Source organism: Monodelphis domestica, chromosome 2, assembly GCF_027887165.1.
Source record: "Monodelphis domestica isolate mMonDom1 chromosome 2, mMonDom1.pri, whole genome shotgun sequence".
Classification (NCBI taxonomy): domain Eukaryota; kingdom Metazoa; phylum Chordata; class Mammalia; order Didelphimorphia; family Didelphidae; genus Monodelphis; species Monodelphis domestica.
The window spans coordinates 140,282,332-140,302,641 of record NC_077228.1 but is presented as its reverse complement, the minus strand read 5'-3'; the positions used below and the strand labels follow the sequence as shown (position 1 = coordinate 140,302,641).

At 35.9% G+C, this 20,310-nt stretch overlaps 1 protein-coding gene and 1 pseudogene across 1 annotated transcript in view; both read right to left on the bottom strand.

The window, feature by feature from the left end:
• Window positions 1-20,310, bottom strand: part of SMYD3 (SET and MYND domain containing 3) — a 1,068,189-nt gene that overhangs the window by 534,383 nt on the left and 513,496 nt on the right. The window lies entirely within an intron of this gene.
• LOC130457636 (U4 spliceosomal RNA) lies at window positions 14,848-14,974 on the bottom strand (annotated as a pseudogene).

The window sequence follows — 20,310 nt, the reverse complement described above, 5'->3', positions numbered from 1 at the left end:
GTGACTTGCCTTGGTGTACACAGCTAGTAATTGTCTGAAACCAAATTTAAACTCATGTCTTCTCGATTCTGGTCCAGTGTTCTATTCACTGTGCCATCTTGCAACCCATCTTCCCTACTCTAAATATTTTCAGTGACTGTCCCCCATGCCTGAAATGTTCTGTTTCCTCATTTCATCCTTCTGGCTTCCCTGGATCCCTTTAAGTATCAGCTAAAGCCTGACCTTCCGTTAAAAAAAAAAATCTTTCTAAGATTCCATTACTTAGATGCCTTCCTGATAACACCACCACCACCCCCAATTTATCCACTATTTATTTTATAGTTGTTGTATGCTGTCTACCCCAATGAGATTGGGAGTTTCTTTTCTTTTTTTTTTTTGAGAATTTTATTTAATTAATTTAGAACAGTATTCCTTGGTTACAAAAATCATATTCTTTCCCTCCTTCCTCTCCACCCCCCTTCCCATAGCTGACACACAATTCCACAGGGTTTTACATGTGTCCTTGATCAGAACCTACTTCCATGTTGTTCATGTTTGCACTAGGATGATCATTTAGAGTCTACATCCCCAATCATATCCCCTTGACGCATGTACTCAAGCATTTGTTTTTCTTCTGTGTTTCTACTCCCACAGTTTTTCCTCTGGATGTGGATAGCGTTCTTTCTCATAGATCCATCTGAGTTGTTCAGGATCACTGCATTGCCACTAATGGAGAAGTCATTTACATTTGATTGTGCCACAGTGTGTCAGTCTCTCTGTACAATGTTCCCCTGATTCTGCTCCTTTCACTCTGCATCAGTTCCTGGAGGTTGTTCCAGTTTACATGGAATCCCTCCAGTTCATTATTCCTTTGAGCACAATAGTATTCCATCACCAACATATACCACAATTTGTTCATCCATTCCCCAATTTAAGGGCATCCCCTCGTTTTCCAATATTTTTTTTTTGCCACCACAAAGAACACCAGCTATGAATATTCTTGTACAGGTCTTTTTCCTTATTATCTCTTTGGGGTATAAACTATAAACAGCAGTGCTATGGCTGGATCAAAAGGCAGGCAGTCTTTTCGTGCCCTTTGGGCATAGTTGAGATTGGGAGTTTCTTAAGAACATAGACTTTACAGAATAGGACCTTGATAATGCTACTGAACCAAATGACAACAACCCTAAGAAGTTTGCAATGCCTGTATTAGTTTAAAGAAAATAGCAGTGGAGCTAAAAGTGGTTAAGAGAACTAGTTTAAGATCTGGGGCAAAAAAAATTAGAAAACGAGGGGATGCCCATCAATTGGGGAATGGCTGAACAAATTGTGGTATATGTTGGTAATGGAATACTATTGTGCAAAAAGGAATAATAAAGTAGAGGAATTCCATGGAGACTGAAACAACCTCCAGGAAGTGATGCAGAGCGAGAGGAGCAGAACCAAAAAAACATTATACACAGAGACTAATACACTGTGGTATAATCGAACGTAATGGACTTCTCCATTAGTGGCAGTGTAATGTCCCTGAACAATCTGCAGGGATCTAGGAGAAAAAACACTATCCATAAGCAGAGGACAAACTGTGGGAGTAGAAACACCAAGGAAAAGCAACTGCCTGACTACAGGGGTTGAGGGGACATGACAGAGGAAAAAAAAAAAAGATCTGGGGCAAGAAGCCAGGTTTTCTAACCCCAAACCCATGGCTTTTTCCACTCCACCCATCAATTTAAATGAGCCCAAATCTCTAGATCCAGATAAAATTTATTCCAGAGTACTGAAAGAAGATTGCAGAAGCAATGCCAATAACTGCTGAGACATCATGGAGAATGAAAGAAGTGCCTGGGTTGAGCAATTAAAAATAAATCCACACATATGTACATATACATGTGTTTGTACATATATATGTGTATACATGTATTATTTTTTAGGGAAAAAAGTATATTCAAAAAACTACAGACAACTAGACTAGATATTCTGTTCCTTGGGGTCAATATCCTGTTCCCAGGTATTAGTCCTGGCAAATTCTAATAAAGTAATGATCATTGATTAATCAAAAATCATTTAATTAATGTCCCAGATGGCAGGTATATAAGAATAAAGCAATCCCTAAATTCTTTAAAAATAGAGATTGTTTTTCATTCTGTCTTTGTATCCCAAATTCCTTGGAGTCAAAAGCCCATTAAATATGAGTTTCATTTCTCTCTCTGTAACTGTGTGATCCAGGAAAAAGTCAACATGGTTCTCTGGCTTCGGTTTCTTTTTCTTTAAAAATAAGGAACTCAAACCAATGATTTCTAAGATTCCTTCCAATATGAAAATTCTATGATTTTATAAGGTTCAGTAACAATAAATCCGACTCCACAAATAATTTCAATTTTTTCGGTTGAGTTACTAATGAGATGGAGGTCAGGAGGAAATACTGAGGCGTGATTTAATTTTGTATAGGAAATTCCCAATGAAAGTATGCCCTCTACAAAATAGATCAACACTTCTCTGTAATACAGTATATAATGTTCAGGGAATGCTTAGGGTCATACTATTTGACAGAGGAGACACTGGAACCCAGGGCTTCTTGACTCTGAGACCAGCTCTCTCGCCATTATGCCAATACACTATACTGACTAGTAAACCTGAGGGATGCTTTAGTGTTCCTAACATTCTCCAAGCTATTTGAGAAAGTCATTATATCCCTGTGGACAGAATAGAGAAAATGATTCAAATACAGTTAGACAGCCATATTTGACCCAGAAATGCCCCATACTTCAAAGAGATCAAAGAAACTCTAAAAGGATTCATTTGTACAAAAATACATTCTTTATAAAAAATAGGCATATACAAATATATTATAAAATAATAATAATAATACCTAGCATTCAAATAGCACTTTAAGTTTTGAAAAATATTTTTCAAATATCTAATTATGGTGGCAAGTAGGTGGAAACTTACAGTAGCATATAAATTGGAAAAAGGTTGAATAAATTATAGAATATTATTACAATAAGATGCTTTGTCTTGGGAAAATATAAAATATTATAGATGTTATATACTTATCTATATTAATATGTATATGTGTGTATATATATATATAATATACATATACACCCTCATTGTTGTTGTTCAATCTCTCAGTCAGGTCTGACCCTGTATGACCCTGTGCACAAGAACGTCCCTGATATTTTCTTGGCAAAGATACTGGAGTTGTTTGCCATTTCTTTCTTCAGTGGATTAAGTGGATTAACAAAGTGTAGGTGACTTACCCAGGGTAACATGATAAATATCTGAGGCTACATTTGAACTCAGGTTTTTCTGATTTCCAGGCAGCTTTCTATTCATTGAGGCCCCTAGCTGCCACACACACATATATGTACACTTATATATAAATATACGTTTGTACATAAACACACAGATAAATATATAATAGATTCAGAGAAATCTAGGAAGATTTCTAGGAATTGATGCAGAGTGAGATGTGCAGAATAAGCAGGACAATTAAATAATAACAACATTGTGAAGACAAATTTTGAAAGGCTTGCAATAAATATGTGATCAAAGCAATGACCAAAACAGGATTCCAAAGGCTTGATGATGAAACATGCTACTCACCTCCTGACAGAGAGGCAATGGATTCAAGATGCAGAATGAAACATGTATCTTTGGACATGAACAATGTGAGAATTAATTTTGCTGGGTAAGGCATTTTTGCTATAAAAGTTTTTCTTTTTCTTTTTCTTTTTAAAAAAAGTGGGAGAGGGAGTAGAGATAAATGTTGTTCAATGAGTAATAAAATTTAAAAGCATGTTTAAGCATTTACATTGCTGGGATCAACTTCATTCTAGTCAGAAGATAAAGTATTCTTAATGAATACTCTTCTGTGCTTCATTTTTATCAATGATTTAGATAAAAATTCAATACTAGCAGAATGTCTTAATTATATAGGTATTGAATAAATATGTATCAAATCCAATGATTATGGTTGTTCCCTATTTAAAATAGCCACTATTTGGTGGTTTAATAGTACTACTTATATACAAAAAACAATGTTTACAAATTATTTTGTATGTGAAAATACAATGAGAATCAGTCCCTAAGTCATCTTTAAAACAGATTCTATATTTCCCTTGTGAGACAACACAGGCACTTAGGAATAATGAAATAATAGTTTCCTCAAAATGTTCTGTAATTCACATTTTTCCCTAGTGTAGACTACCCTTTTCCCATCTCAAATTAATTTGTACTAATGAGATTTGTTATATGATAAATTCATTTTTTAGACTTTACTAGTGATTTTAATTTTGAATATTCACCAAAAGTTCAGCTCAGAACACCAATTCTCTAAATCCTAGTTTCAACCTATTTTGGTTCACTCCCAAAGCCTTATGAGCACAGAAAATACCTCTCTGGAAGTATAAAGTCCCAAGTCCATTCAGTGAAAACAAAAATAAAAAGGTAAAATAAATATAAAATTAAAATAAAAAGTTAACTTAGAGAGTAGGGCCAAGGAAACAGAGAAGTACCTTGTACAAGACCATACAGTAAAAAGCAGAAATCTCTAAAGTCAATTATGAATACAATTGTCAGAAAGAAAAGAACCAGGAGAACATTGTACACAGAGACAAACACACTGTGGTATAATCGAATATAATGGACTTCTCCATTAGTGGTGGTGTAATGTCCCTGCACAATCTGCAGGGATCAAGGAGAAAAAAACACTATCCAAAAGCAGAGGACAAACTGAGGGAATAGAAACACCGAGGAAAAGCAACTGCCTGACTACAATGGCTGAGGGGACATGACAGAGGAAAGACTCGGAGCGAACACTCTGATGCAAATACTAACAACATGGCAATCGGTTCAAGTCAAGAACACATATGATACCAGTGGAATCACGCGTCGGCCACGGGGGGTGGGAGGGAGGAAAAGAAAATGATCTTTGTCTTTAATGAAAAATGCATGGAAATGATCAAATAAAATACTATAAAATTAAAAAAAAAAAAGAAAATAACCTGACACGCTGGACAACTCCAGACCAAACAACTTGAAATTGACAAGAGGCGAGAGTGACCATTTCCCTAATTATTGTCCAAAAATCAGACAAGAACCCACCAATACCACACAACAAAGATAATCAAGAACTTACAGAGGACTGACATTTATAAACTATATTCGTTTAGGTGGATTACTCAATTTCTCTTTTTATTGTTGTTATTCAATTGTTTTCCACTGTGTCTGACTCTTCCCCCTTTCCAGTTTTCATTGTAGCGATACTGGAGTGGTTTGTCATTTCCCTTTCAGTTCACTGTACAGATGAGGAAACTGAGGCAAACAGGGTAAAGTAACATGTCCAGGGAAACACAAAGCTAAAAAGTGTCTGAGACCAGATTTGAACTCATGAAGATGACCCTTCCTAATTCCAAGTCCAGTGCTCTATCCATTGTGCGACCTACCTTCTTTCAAATGAGATAATATGCAATAATTCCATTTTAAATCAATTCAGCAAGCATTTCTTAAGTTCCTACTATATGCTAGACAAAGTGGGGAGGGGGGGATGGCCCCTCAAGAAGTTTACATTCTATAGATGGAAACAAAAATATAAATGCAATACAAATATATATTATAATTTTTGGAGGAAGGCATAGGATTAATAAGATACATTTGGATGCATAATGGCACATGGGGACATTGGAGGTATGGAGTGGTCATGGATGAGTAAGGAAGGCAAGGAATGGTAGTCGGGGAAGTGATATCCAGTGTAGGCAACCAACACTGAGCTAACAACTCAGAAACTTGGATTTTCAGCACAGCCATAGGGCAATAGATCGTCTTGTCCATCATAAGAGCAAACGACATGCTGACTTGATTATCAGTTCCTGAGAAAAAAAGTGGAAAGAGTGAGGAGGGAGGAGGTATATGGTGGCAATACAAATGTGTAAAACGCCTTAAAAACATTGAAATGCTATGTAAATAGAAGCTGGGTTTGTTGTTGCTGCTATTATTGTTATTAGAACCAAATCCTTTACAATTGAGAGCAGAAATGAAAATTAAACATGATCAAGCTTCTTCCATGTGGCAAAAGACTGCTTTGTTTTCCCAGCAAGTGGATTTTCGAACAAGCCCCTCGCTGTTGTAATGAGCCACGTGCCTCCTTCCTACCGAAGCCAAGATAGAATCAAGACCAGATGTCAAACACAGAATCTTCCAAAGTAAACTTTTTGAACCCACTTGCAGGTCATTTAAATAAATTCATATGGCACATCAGAGGTACAAATGTCAGTATGCAAGAATCCAGTCTCAGTCCTAACGAACAGCCTCAGGGTGGTAGGTACCTCAAGAACATGTAGCAAGGAGAATTTTTACCAATTCAAGGTAAAAAGAGGTTATTTTCTTAGAAAAATCTGTCAAGAGTTTCTGAACAGAGGAGACCAAGAAAGAGCCTGGCAGTTATGCACAAGGGATAGAGTCCCAGGTATAAAGTTCAAATCCAGCTTCAGACACTTACAAGCTACGTGACCCTGGGTAGGTCACTTAATCCTGTTTGCCTCAGTTTCCTTCTCTGTAAAACAAACTGGAGAAGGAAATGGCAAACTCCTTTTGCCAGGAAAACCTCAAAAGGGGTCATGAAAAGTCAGACCCAACTGAAAAACAACTAAACAGCAAAAAGTAAAAACAATGCTGGGGGAAAAAAAAGAACACCGTTATACATCCACTCTAACAATTATCTAACTAATCTAAATAAATATCTAATTATCTAATACTCTAACTAGCTAAAACTAACTAATCTAATTATCATCTTTCTTTTCTCTCAGGTTTTTCCCCCTGAGACTCCATGTATAAAAATAGGGACTTTGTTCCTTAGGCTCCCATTCATTCCAATTGCTTTTGCTTTGTCTGACATCATGATTTTCTATTAGTAACACCAAAATAAGTGGCTACCCAAAATGAACAGATGATCATAAATTCCAGATGGTAAATAAGCAGCAGAAATAGACCATTTCTCAAAGGGGTTGGGGGGGGGGATCTCATTTCTATCAAGACAAGGAATCAACAAAAATTCAGTAAGCACTTACTTTGTGCCAGTAGAGGCAACTAGATGGCTCAGGGAATAGAACTCCGGACCTGGAATCAGGAAGACCTGAGTTCAAATCAGGTCTCGGACACTTATTAGCTCTGTGACCCTGTACAATGTTTCTCAACTTCTGTTTGCCTTATGAAGGAAATGGCAAAACAGTCCAGGGTCTTTTTCAAGTAACCCCCATGGACAGTACGGTCCATGAGTCCAGAAAAGTGAAACAATTCAGTGACTGAACAACAACGTGCCAGATAAAATGAAAAAATGAAAAAAAATGAAAAAATGAAAAAATACCGGGTCTGTGCCTTCTAAGAGCTCATATTCTAACGGGGAAAACAATATATGTATTGTATAAATACAAAATACTCTCCAATGAGGCGCTATCAGTGGGAGGGAGAGGAGCATTATGAGGGAATTCCCCTCGCAAAAGGTGGATTTAAGCTGAGTTTTGATTTAAGCTTCTCGTGTTTAGCCATGAAAGGGTCATCGAATGAAATAATAGCTAGAGAATGGTTGGATTGAGGAACAGGGTTTGTTTTTATTAATTGTTGCTGCTTTTTGTTTTTAAGATTGGGGGGGGGATATTTTGGGGCATCAGGAAAGCAGCCAGCAGATAATAAGAGAATAAAGATTGGTGAGAATAAAAACATTCCATGTAAATAACTTCCTAAAAAAGAGAGAAAAAAGAGGAAATAGAAACAATAACAAAACTTAGACAATGACACGCAGACTTAATTGTCACCAAAACAATATTGTCAGTATTTTCATCACCCAGCACTCCTGTCAGCTGTGATTTTAAGCCGAGTTATATTTTCCACTGTAATCCTGCAGATATCGAAAAGCCTGAACAAAGCCAGGGGCATTTCTCAAACCTGACGCTTGGCATGTTACAAGGTCTCAGCATGGAAGCATAATTGAATATGCTTAAATAACTAAACAATAAAATAATAATAATAACAAATGCTGTCTGTCTGAATTTAATTACTACTGTATAGGCAAACACAAGTTTTAAATTTAACCCATTTATAATCCTAGGTATTCTTTAATTAGCTTCATTTAGAAAAATTTTTCAAAATCCATTTTTAAAATCCCAGAGAATGTAAACTCCTTGAGGGAAGCAGCTGTTGCTCATTTTTGTCTTTGGATCTCCAGTGCCTAGAATGCCATTTTGTCTACAACAGGTTCTTGATCCATGTTGGTTCAACTGAACTGAACCAAAGGAGACATCTCATAGATAATGAAGCCTTTAAGCATTGGGTGGCGAGCAATGGGGAGAGAGAAAAAGAGGGGGCAAAGGCATTGTTTTATACTCAAGAAACTTACAATCTAGTTGAGTATCAACTACATGTAAGCAAATAATTATCATGCCAATTTAAAGTACCATGAGTCCTTTTGTGCAAACTGAGTTCTAGCATAGAGTAAGCACATAATTTTTGAATTAAGCATTTACTATGTGCCAAGCACTGTGCTAAGTGCTAGGCATACAAATACAAGAAAACAAGTCAAAACTGGCCCTCAAGGAACTTAAATTCTAAAAGGCAAGGAAAAGGGAAGGAAATAAATGCTTTTTACAAATATCTCATTTGATCGTAATATTCCCCCTCTGCCTCAGTTTCATCTTTAAAATGGAAATAAAATAGCATCTGCCTTTCAGTCCTTTTTGGGGAGAATAAAATAATATTTATACAGTACTTTGCAATTCTTAAAGCTAGCTATTATTATTATTATTGTTTGTTGTGGTTGTGGTTGTGGTTGTTGCTGTCCCCAAGTTTATTCCCAGCTTCATGAATCCAACCTTCTGCACAGCAAAAAAACAATTCTAGGTAAATGACTGGTGACCCTATAGATAAACTGACATTTTTATCTTTCTCCATAAACTACTATCTACTGTTTTGCTCCACAGGCATGTCAGTCCATTCTGTCACTTGAAATGTTACATTAAGAAAGATGTTTTTATTTCCCTTTCTTCAAGATGTGCCATAATACTGACATTTCAGTAAAAAATATCCTTCACCTGGGAATCACCTCACTTTTTTTAAAAGCAGGGATGGAGAAAGAACCCTTCAGCCCTTTACTCCATTAAAATGTAACTGAGACTATGGCTATTTACATAAGGCACACGTAATATATACAACGGGTAGAGGTACACATACACAGACCATCTGTAGGTTTTATATCTGTAATATATATTTTCAAAGACTATATTCACATACGATGTCTATACACAAATTCCCAAACCCCAAACAGTACTTAATTGCAAGCAGAGCCTCCCATCTACATAATGACTGTAGCACAAGACAAATTACCCTCCAACTTTATGAAAGCAGGACTAACACACTGCTTTCCATTTGAATTCTGGGTGCAGATGCAGTTGAAATAAAGAATTTGCTAAATTGTCAAGTTTTCCACTTCCTTGAGCGCCTCGGGTTTTTTTTTTTCCCTTTCCACTCAGACACTCCACAGTTTTTCAACCAGAAGCATCAATTTAGAAAATATCAGAGTCAAACCACAAACATGAGACGGGCACACACATGCCAAGGGCACTGGATGCTTGGTCATTTGGTTAATGGATTGATGTGATGATCACTGGAACAGCAAATGAACTTCCTAGGCTTGGGATTGTGTGCATGTTTGGGGTTTGGAATGCTTCCTTTCACTGAAAGTCAGCATATGCACATGAAAAATTCAAAAAGGAAAACTGTGTTGCTTGCGGCTATGTTTTGAGGATAGATGAGGGTCCAGAAATCCAACAGTAAGTTTTCTTGCCAGATAAGTCAGTTGGCTTCTCAATGGCCACCTTGGGATCTCTACTTGCCATCTTTCCTCCTCTAGATGCAGAATGAGGCATTCTATTTAGGATATATAGGATCAAGGTCTATCCACCAAAGTCTTGTTCTGGTAGCTCATTGGTGCATAGAGGTTCTTTAAGGCTATGATCACCAAGTCAAGAAACATTTAAGAACCTACTATGTGTGGGATGCTTTTCTAAATGCTGGAGATACAGAGAAATGCAAAGAACAGTTCCTAATGCTAAAAATTCACAGACTAAAGGGAGAAGTAACTTGCAAACAGTTATATACAAACAGGACGGGTCTATGGCATGTATATAAAGGTATGTGAGGAAAATTAATGTTGAATGCTATTACTGATTAGTAATATTTCTATGTAAATTATTCATTTTCCCCAAGCCCCTTGGCTTTCCAAAGTAAGGTTGAAATAGTCCAGAGTTAAGTGGGCAGGGACCTTTTCTCTTTCATTCAAAGGTCTTATTCTCAAAAAAGACCACTCTGCCTAAGCATTCTAAAGCAGGGTAGTCTGGCATTTCCTTTATTTGGATAAAGACCCATCTCCTCTGCAGTGAAGTAATGGGGAAGAGTTGTCATCTCTAAATCAACCTCCTCTTTATTAGAAAAATCCACCAACTGGACCTGCCAGGGAAGTCCAAAGGATGAATCTTCAGGCCAGTCCAAAAGGACATAGCTTCCTATAAAAGCAAGCATCAGGATTCTTGGAGTGTCTTTGGAGAGGCAGAAGCAAGTTCTCATTCTTTGTTAACAGACTTGATGTTTTGTAAATAATGTGATTTCATTGGGAAATACTTTTATGTCATCATAGTATCATAGATTTAGAACTAGAATAGACTTCAACTGCCTCATTTTAAAGATGAGGAAACAAGAGAATGGGAGTGGTTAAATGATCTGTCCAGGTTCACAGAGAATGTCTGAAGCAGGATTTGAACTCAGATATTCCTGACTCAAAAATGAGTTCTCTAGCTGCTTCTGAAATATATTATTGAAGAGATACTAAGTGTAGGACACAGCACTGAATTCTCCCAGTCTTCCACTGAAATTAACATTAATTTTCTCATATGTTAAATTTATTCTTTGAAATAATTATCTCTGATCATTGCAAAATAAATCTATGAGCAGGGAGGAAGAATGGAAACAGTCTTGGGGCATTTAGTCAATGAACTTGAAGAGAAGATAGGTTTGGCCATACTTTGTAAATCAATACTTCTGCTTTTCTAAACTTATTCCCACCTACAAAATATAAGCACAAAGAATTTACAGGTGATTGATTGCACTTGCCAATAAAACAGCACATTCTCTTTTTAAAATAATAAAAGATCTTCTCCAATTTGTAAAAGATGACATGTTTGACATTTAGATAAAGAAATGAGTGTAAACCATTTTCCAAAATTCCCTAGCTTTTCTTATTCTACCAAGAAGGCAACTGAGTGAAAAAAGAGGAGAGTTTTCTAATTAGTCAAGGCACACTGATTTAAAAGCCTTGAGGCACTAATTTTCAATTGACATTGATACAAATGTCTGTTACTCACTTCCTGGAAGAGTAATAAATATTCTTCTCCAATATGCTAAACTCTGCTCTTGTCTCCATGCAATCTCCCACACAGTTACTCACCTAACCTAAGAGACCATGAGAAAGAAAGAAAGAAAGAAAGAAAGAAAGAAAGAAAGAAAGAAAGAAAGAAAGGAAGGAAGGAAGGAAGGAAGGAAGGAAGGAAGGAAGGAAGGAAGGAAGGAAGGAAGGAAGGAAGGAAGGAAGGAAGGAAGGAAGGAAGGAAGGAAGGAAGGAAGGAAGGAAGGAAGGAAGGAAGGAAGGAAGGAAGGAAGGAAGGAAGGAAGGAAGGAAGGAAGGAAGGAAGGAAGGAAGGAAGGAAGGAAGGAAGGAAGGAAGGAAGGAAGGAAGGAAGGAAGGAAGGAAGAAAGAAAGAAAGAAAGAAAGAAAGAAAGAAAGAAAGAAAGAAAGAAAGAAAGAAAGAAAGAAAGAAAGAAAGAAAGAAAGAAAGAAAGAAAGAAAGAAAGAAAGAAAGAAAGAAAGAAAGAAGACAACTCATTTTTAAACTTGGAGTTTTTCATCCTTTGCTAGTATGAAAAATATGCATCCATGACCATCTTTTTCCAGAATTTTGTATTCAGTACCTGGCATTAATTTGTACGTTCTAGGATAGCCATTCTCAGACACACGACTTATGCAAGAGAATGCTACCCCAGTAGATGACCAATGGGCATCCTTACCGATGTCAGGATAGAACTTGCTTTTGCCATCAAAAGATTCAGATTATAAGATCTTTTCTTTCTAATCAGTTAGTATTTACTGAGCAACTGCTCTGGACGAAGCCCTGTGTTGGCACTTGAAAGAACATGACCCTAAAATTCAATTTTATCTTTTCTTAAATGGATAAATACATTTGAAAAAAGTTTTAGGAAATAATCTTACTATAAAAACCAGAAACATATGAAAAATCAACAACTTAATAATTTATTAGGCACCTGCCAGCAGCTGGAGAGATTGTTTAAATTAGACAAGATCTCTGCCCTCCTGAAGCTTGCAGAAAAGGAGAGTGACACGGCAAACAAATAATAAGTTTCTCTAGGGACAGCTAGATATGGATAGATGGGCAGGTTGAATGGATAGAGAGAGTCCTGGGCTTGGAATCTTGAAGATTCTAGATATTTACTGCTTATATGACCCTGAACAAGTCACTTATCCCTGTTTGCCTCAATTTCTTAATCTGCTAAATGAGTTGGAGAAAGAAATGGCAAACCACTCTTTGTCAAGAAAAACCACAAAACCATAAAGAGTCAGACATGATTGAAACAACTGAGAGACAACAACAATAAAGTCAAGCTGAAAACATAATGGTATATGTGGGTCTGGAATTAGGAGAAAAGGAAAAGTCAATATTACTAACAGAGAAACTCAACATTTATCCTACAGATCATGGGTGAACCCGCTCAGGATCACCAGTAACACTAGGGAATGCCCCTACCCCTACTACACCACACTAACCTCCAGAGCATGGTGGTAGAACAAGGGAATGACCAGGTGAAATTGTATTCTGTGAAGATTAATCTGACTTTCTCCATCTTTTTATCTTTCTATAATGCCTATTACAGAACTTCAGGATCCAATAAATGTGAAATCATAATCCAAAACAAAATATTATCAGTATCCAGGTAAAAATATAGACTTAAAAATATTGCCTTCTTTTCTACTTTGGACCAAATAAGCATTTATTAAGATCTCATTATATATCAGGCACCATGCTAAGTCTAGTAGCAATACAAAGAAAAAAAAGCAAAAAGTCCTTGACCTCATAAAGTTTACATTCTTAGGGAGGAGATAATGTGTATATATAAATAGATACATAGAAAGTAGATAATAGTATTCTTAGAGGATCACTGTATTCATTTATTAATAATATTTTATTTTTCCTCAATTACATGTATAAACAATTTTTAACAATCATTTTAAAAGTATATATTCCTTCTGAAATTTTGACTATGTATCTTGAGGTGACTATACTCGTGCCATTGGACCCAGGCTTCCAACGCTGAGAGAGTGGGATTGTCTTTGTGCATCGACTTTTCCACTTACATCTCCTTCACACACAAGTTGGTGCACACACATCTATCACAGATGAAAACGCACAAAGACAATCGTCATCCTCAGTTACTGAGAGACTACTACTACTGCTACTACCATAGATTCATTAATTGACTTGCCCAAGGTCACAAAGGTAGTAATAACCAGGACAGGATTTGAACCTGGGTCCTCAGACTCCAAAGGCAGTCATTTTTACCAGTGCATTACATTTCCATAGTATAGCCTTCCCATTCACTTTTGAGTGAGGAGCTTTCTTTAAGACTCATTACATTTTTAAGAAGCATACCTTGTCCCTTCAATTGTAAGAATCTAAGATGTTTTTGTTTGTTTTTTTCCAATATCTTTGGATATAATTAACACATGATATATGAAGCCTACTCAAAAGATGGCTAAAAGAGATGGTGCAGAACCAATTGCCTACTTCAGCAACCAAAACCTAAGGTTCTTCATTGATTTTCATCTCTCTTACACTTACTGAAACAGAAACTCCTGTCAAAGAAAGGACTGATACCAGGTTTTCTGTCAGTCCCTTAGACAGATGGTTTATTGATGAATATTTGTAATTCTTTTGTACCTGAAGCTCAGCTAAAATGTACCTCAATTTATTTTAAGCAAAACAAAGCAAAACAAAAAAATCTGTGTGTGTGTGTATGTGAGAGAGAGAGAGAGAGAGAGACAGAGAGCGAGCTTATGGAAATGATGACATATTTTGGTTGAAATTGGAAATTCAGAGATGATCATTTAAGTTAAAGAAAAAAAAAACTATTAAGCTTTATGTAATTTCCATGACTCTAAGACTTCATGTTTTTTTCTCTCTCTTTATATGCTAATGAAAATTTGCAAGACGATCAGAAAAACTAAGATCTTTCTTAATAGAATAAGCTCAGACTGCACAAAATAAGGCATTTTTTTCTGACTCATTTCCATATGTTCCAGGAATATAGTCCTGAGAGAACAACTTATACAAATTGGGCAAAAGAAACTTATGTACAATATTTTTTTGTCCCTCTCATCTTGCCACATACACACTCTACCACTATACTTCCAGCCTTTCCCATCCCAACCCTCCCCAGCCCTGCCCCTCTCTCTCTTACTGGAACTCCCACACAACCAGAACCATCTATACATATATGATAAGTAGCACTGGAATTTTTCTGCGTGAAAAAAATAAAATCCTAAAACATGTCCCAGCATTCTCTTTAAATTATTTGTTCTAAATTTCTGAATTTTTCTGAGTGAGCTTACTAAATAACTGAAAATGCATTTTGTCTTATTTTTTCTCTTTCTCTTCATGTGTAATGTAAAATTACACATAACTTAGGTATATATACTTATAATGAAACAGAATAGATAGAGATGTGTATATCTATATATGCATGTGTACATGTATATATGTATATATATTATAAATCTATTCCCACTTCTGTGGCAATAACCTCTGCTTAGATTTTCAATTAGTAATAATAGCACCTTGGTTAAACCTGATTGGCTCTAATACTGCCACAGCGCAAAGCTTCTGCTTAGAGAACTAAACTAAATATATTATTTATGCATGCTATATAGATTTATGCATATTAGATAGCATGTATGTATATGCACATATAAAATATGGTATTGGTAGATGCTATATAGATTTATCTATTGTGTGTATGTATGCATATACACATATACACATGCATAATAATATATCATGTATAAACCCTTGTAGTGTGTAAATATTCTATAAACATACATGCAAATGCAATAGCACATGCATATATGCATACATGAAATGTGTAAATCTAGAAAACACATGTAAATAATAGACTTCATTTTAAGTCTCTAATTAGAGGTTATCTCCATGTGTAACTATATATAAAAATAAGATTATATATTAATAAAATTATATATATATCAAAAATGATATATACATCATATGCATGATATATACAATGATATATACATATGATATATACAATCATATATACATAACATACACACACATATATATATAAACCTTAATTCTCTATGTATCAGCTTTTGTTCTGAATTTATCTCATTGACAGTGTGTCAATGTATATATATGTGTGTATATGCATGCATGTTTCTGTACATATATATATATATATATATATATATATATATATATATATATATATATATATATATATATATATATAACATGCATGCATGCATGCATGCAAGTCAGAGTCAAAATCAACTGCACAGTCTAGTTTCAGGAGGATGAGTCCAGTCCCTGCCAATGTTACTTTCTTGCCTTGATAAGTAATTCCTAGATCTACTTTGATCCCCTCTCCATGGACTAGTACACTTGAGAAATGCTCTGTAAAGGAGGCAGATGCCTACAGTGTGTTGGACAAGAACAAACTCGCCTCAAGTTCTTTTCCATAAATGGTGTTTCTAGAAAAGAGGCACAAAAGTCTGAGTCTTGATGTTTGGGTTTTTAGTTCTCTGGGAGTGTGATTTTTCACAATCACACACTATGGATGAGATAAATCCAAAACAAAAGCAGATACGTAGAGAGTTAAGGTTTATAGAACATTTCTCTAGATATTATCTCATTGGCTTCTCAGAACAAGCCTGGGAGGTGAGTTATGACAGGTATTGTCATTTCCCTTTTACAAATAAAGAAAATGAGACTCGGAGAAATTCGTAATCAGCGTCCGAAGTAGGATCCCAACACAGATTTATCCTCCTTTCCAATCCAGAGCTTTTTTCAAATGTAAACTTCTCAGTCTTTTTCTATTTCAAATCTCCAAAGTAGGGCTTCTTAACACAACCCTCTGAGTGTGTTTTTAAATATTTTGATAACTGTATTCTAACAGAATCCATTTCCTTTCTAGTCCTATGTATTTTGTTTTATGTAATTAAAAACATTCTTCTGAGAAGGGGGTCTATAATCTTCGGCAGACTGCCAAAGGTAAGAACTTTAGAATAAAGTATCCCAAGGAAGTCATTATACATACTCTCTACAGCCAGTAGGACATCTGACTACCCGGGGGGTGATCTCTGTATAAATAATTCATGAGCAACCAAAGAAACATACTTTAATCAATAAAAATACACTGAGGGTTGAGGTCTAAAGGACACACATGGTCTTACTGATAATAGATGAGAATCCCTTCTCTCTCCTTTTTTTTTTCCTGATGGCCCAAAAACTGACCTGTTAGCTTTCTATGTTTAAGAACCTTAACCATAAGCATGAAAAATGTAGTTTAACAAGATTCAAATACAAGATAGCAAGCCAAAAAATTATTTCCTTATCAGGTTACTTAAGTGACCTATCCAAGATCACAAGTAAACACTTGGCAGAACCAGAGTTTGAATTCATCCCCTCAATTCCTACTTTAAGCATTTCCAAATGGACCATCCTGAAGCATATGTATTGGCCATCTTGCTGGAATAAGCTGTATGTGCTACACTACAAGACCTTCTCAAATGCCAACTCTTCAGACATCATTAAGACTTCCAACTAGATTCTAAAAATAACATTTCCTTTCCTGGCAATGCTTTCACTATCTGTTCAAGATGGGATGGATAAAGTAGGGCAGGATACAGGGAAAATGCAAGTATCAGCTGTTAGGATGTTTTTTAAACATTTTGTTAAACAAAAATAATCAAACACATGATACTTCTGATTGTACATCACCTCTTATATATAGTTAAAGGCTGCAATACTGGGTAGGAGTTAAAAAACACACTGGACCAAGGTCTAGTCCTGCTTTTGCCATTACTGAGCTGTGTTAACCATGGGAAATCACTCCACCTTTCTGGGCTGCAGATCCCTCACTGGTAAAATAAAAGGCTTTCACAGAGTGATCTCTAAGTTTCCTTTCCATTCTAAGGTTTCTATGAGAAGCAATTTAGGTGAAAGAACACAGCTAAGTTGAGATGGGGAGAGATTTCCCAAAAACCATCAAAGAAGGCAAAAAGAAGTATAAATATGATTTTTTTCTAAAATATGTATTGTTTGGCATCAATCATTTCATTCAAGTCAGACTTTGCAAAGTTTTTTTGCATGTTTCTAGCTGAACTTCTCTATGCACATACTCTAGGAGGTATAATGGCAGATCAGATCTGAAAAATAATGTATAATAATGGGACTTTCATATCAAAACCCTACAGCAAGTTTTTTTCCTTAATTAAGCCTTCACAATTTGATTTAATAAACATAAAATGCCTGGGTAGTATTCTTCAAGGTGATATTCTGTGATGGGTATAAGGGATGCAAAGATACAAAGAAGGCTTCCCTTCAAGAAGCTTATGTGTTACTGGGGTGAAGATGGAAAGGGCATAACATAGACACATTTTTTTTTTACTCTATACCTGTGATTATATCAACTTAGGAACAACTGACGAGGAAACTCCCTTTGCGGAGACTATGAGAATTGTCTGAGGGCAGTGACAGATTAATTCATTCATCCAAAGTCACATAGATAGTATGTATCTGTGGCTAGACTTGAACTTGGGCATCTGGACTCTGGGGCCAGTTCTCTATTCATTCACATAGAAAATATTGAATAAATGCTGCTTTCTTTCTCTTCCTTCCATTCCACTCTCCTTCCTTCCTTGCCTTCCTTCTTCTTTCCTTCCATTTCTTTCCTCTTCTTCTTTCCTTTTCCTCTCCCTTTTTTCTTTCTACCAAGCAGTCCTTCACATACCCAGATAAGAACTAACTACTAGTACTCTGAAGAAAATGTTCTGTAAGACATGGCCTCAGGGTTGTTTTCAATTTAATTTTGCTTTCAATTTAATTTAACAAACCTTTATAGAACCATAGATTCGGGGTTAGAAAGGAACTTAAAGAGGCCAATCTCCTTATTTTACAAATAAGGAAATGGAAAGCTGGGGTAGTCCAGTAATAAGCAATGCAAGCAGAAATTGAACTCAGATGCTCTTATGGACTCGGGTATCTCTGACTCTACAAAGCAGGGTATTATATTAGTTCATCTATCAAATTCTAAAGAATCTGCTATAGTCAGGGCACACCACTAGAAACTAGGGATGCAAAGATGAAGACAACCTAGTCTCTGTACTTGAAGATAAATGGAAGGAGATAAAACATGCATGCAATAACTAGGCTACAACCTAGAAAGTGATTAGTGACAAAGGAAAACATCCAGGTAAAATTCTCTAGGAACAACTGAGGAGGGGAAGACATCATGTCAGCATTGAAAAGTGTCCTCAATCTTTTGGGCGGATGCTGTATTCTGGAGACCACTTGGAAGGATGCTGGGAAGTCAGGAGAAGTTAACTTGTGTCTTAAAATATGCCACAGCTCTAAAATGGAAATGTATCTGGCGTGATTCCACATGTGTAATCAATGTGGTATTGCTTGCCTTCTCAATGGGTGGGGAAGAAGGAGGGAGAGGATTTGGTACTTAACATATTTTTTAAAATGAGATGTTAAAAATGTTTTATGTGTAATTGGGAAATATTTAACATTAAATAATATAACAAATATATAAATGTTAAATAATAAAACTAAAATATGATAATATAATTAATAAATAAAACTAAATAAATAAAAATGTATTCTGGGAAAAAATAAAATAAAACATGTCAGAGTTAATCCACACAAAACTGAGAGTTGCTGTACAGTTAAGTGCTTCCTCTCCATTAAACCTCTGACATTGCTTTTTATCATTTTCAGGTCCCAGAGAGGACCAGCAAAATGCAAGGTAAGAATAGACAAATGAACAGTAATTAAATCTTAAGCTCTTTAACCTGCAAAAGAATGGATTAGCAGCTAAAGTCAAGACCACTTCTAATGAGAAAAGGGTACCCATTCCATACAAGGCAGCATGACAAGCCAAGAGTAAGCCAGGCAATCTTTTACAAAGGGAAAGAACTGTAAGGAACCCATTAAAGAAAGCAACAAATTGCTGTAACTGGTTACAGAATATAAGACCTCAAAAAAAAAATAGCAAACGTTTAGAGAGTCATTTAAGGATGGCAAAGTAGTACCTTAACAACAACCCTGTAAGGTGTCATTTGAAAAGTATTATTCTCATTTTGCAGATAATAGAGCAAAAGAGAAAACTAACCTACCCAAGGCCACATGGCTGGTTAGTGACAGGGCAAGATCAGACAATTATCAACCCAGACTCAAGACTTTTTACAAAGATCTATTGTTTTAAAGAAAACAAGAGTATCTTAATTTTTGAGAGAGAGGGGAATAGACTAAATATTCAGAATGAGATGCACAGATCTGAATATGGCCAATATAAGAATCATTTTACTATGCATTTTGGTTAAAATTGTTGCAATATTTTTTTTCCTAGTGGGTAAAGTCGGAGAGAGAGAAAAACAAATGCTTATTAATTGAAAAAAAAATCCAATTAAAAATAACACTTTATTAAGTCAGCATTTCTGGGACATGACAATTCCACAACAATGAATTCATGTCCTCTGTGACTGAAACTTACCCAATGAAGCACCAAAGCTGTATTTTATTCCAACCATTTTGAAAATGTCTTCCTAAAAGCCCTGCCTTCTTTTTTTTTTTTAATTTAATATATTTTATTTGATCATTTCCAAGCATTATTCGTTAAAGACATAGATCATTTTCTTTTCCTCCCCCCCACCCCCCATAGCCGACGCGTAAGTCCACTGGGCATTAGATGTTTTCTTGATTTGAACCCATTGCTTTGTTGATAGTATTTGCATTAGAGTGTTCATTTAGAGTCTATCCTCTGTCATGTCCCCTCAACCTCTGTATTCAGGCAGTTGCTTTTCCTCGGTGTTTCCACTCCCATAGTTTATCCTTTGCTTATGAATGGTGTTTTTTTCTCCTGGATCCCTGTAAGTTGTTCAGGGACATTACACCGCCACTAATGGAGAAGTCCATT